At 49.9% G+C, this 1,673-nt stretch overlaps 1 pseudogene; it reads left to right on the top strand.

The window, feature by feature from the left end:
• LOC115063078 overlaps nucleotides 1-1,410 on the top strand; it is a 5,144-nt pseudogene extending 3,734 nt beyond the window's left edge.
• Nucleotides 1,411-1,673: the final 263 nt, after the last annotated feature.

Below are 1,673 nucleotides of genomic sequence, written 5' to 3' on the forward strand. Positions count from 1 at the left end.
TAGATAGATAGATAGATAGATAGATAGATAGATAGATAGATAGATAGATAGATAGATAGATAGACAACACCATCAAGTTTCTGTCACAGATTGCAAGTAAAAGCTTCTTGTCCTGGCGCTCAGCAGGGACTGCCTCCTCATCCCTGCCAGTTCTTCACTGAACCCAGAAACACCCCACCATATACACGCCTCATCCCACACCTCACACCCCACCCTATCCCCCACCTCCACTCCAGTCGTGCAGAGCAGAGTACAGAAGCAGCTGGCTGCCACGTGCTCTCCACGCGAGGGCAGCTTTTTCACAACGGCTTCTAGACTATATCTTCTAGATACTTTTCTGTTTGTGACAGACACTGCATCTTCTGCAGATGTTCCCGACGTCTGAGTTCACCACGGGGAGTGATGAAGACGTCAAGGGCAACAAGATGGTGCTGGAAGGAGAAGTGTGCCTTTACCTCTGGTCGGTCCCGCTGAGAGCTCTCTAGCTTCTGCCTGCCTGTTTTGTTCCATCCACAGCAATGAGCTGCTGCTGCTCACCTGCAGGATGCCTAACCACATCCAGTGACTCCCTTATCTCTGACCTCTGGAAACTCGTTTCCCCTCTTCTCCAACCTGCCCCTCATCTTCCTCATGCCCTTTGGATAGCTCTCCATGGAGTCTGAGGGCTTTACTGGCCCCAGAAAGGATGTCCTGGGCCAGTACCAACATCCTTGGTGACGCTGGTACTACTCGTTGCTCCTCATCATCCATAGTGGACAGCAATAAGGCCAGCATTGAATCTCCCTGTGACTTCTGGGAGATACTACCTCCTCTAGATGTGCTCTCACATCTTCTTCCTTGAGGACCTGCTACTCCTGGTGTATACCCAACTAGGTCTCGCCTATATGCTCCTGACCACTGCGAAACTGCTGGTCAAGCCTCAGCTATTAGAACAGCTGAACGGCTCTGCCTTTGAAAGGGTGGCCCTGACCTCCTGCCCTCTTCCTCCCAACTGCCTTCTACACAGGGCTGTTGTGTCAGATAGGCCCTAGATCTACAGACCTAGAGGGTCCAGTTGGAGACCCAGAGGAAGGCTTTAGCACAGAAACAGAACGGTGGCTACCCTCTCTCCTTGCTGCACTTGGTCACACTCTCTGTGGCCACCCGTACCCAGAAGCTGCTCATGAACGAGTGTGTGTAGGTGCCTCTTTGGGCCAGGTGTCTTCCGATTGGGCTTCTTTTGGCAGCAGCATCCAGATTGTAGCCATCTTTTACCTGACAGTATCCTCAGTCACCAGGCTGCTCTCACAGCTCTCCACTCTTCCAGAGCCAGATGGCATGACACAGATCATTAGAAAGCATGTCTGTTTCCTAGTCCAAAGCTCAGTAATTCTGTCCTCTCTGGAACTGAACAGTCTTAGCTTGCTTTGAGCTATTGTATGCCCTGGAAGTAGCACACGAGTGTGTGTGTGTGTGTGTGTCTGTGTGTGTGTGTGTGTGTGTGTGTGTGCACATGCATGCACATGCAGCAAACTTGCAATAGCTGGTTCTTTTTTTTTTTTTTTTTTTTTTTTTTTTTGTTTCTCTGTATAGTCCTGGTTGGGGTTGAACTCAGGTTTTTAAGTCTTGACAGCAAGTGCCTTTCTTTGCTGAGCCATCTCACTAACTCTCCTAAGTGGCTTTGGGTGTTCCAA

The sequence above is a fragment of the Mus pahari genome, chromosome 23, assembly GCF_900095145.1.
Source record: "Mus pahari chromosome 23, PAHARI_EIJ_v1.1, whole genome shotgun sequence".
Taxonomy (NCBI): Eukaryota; Metazoa; Chordata; class Mammalia; order Rodentia; family Muridae; genus Mus; species Mus pahari.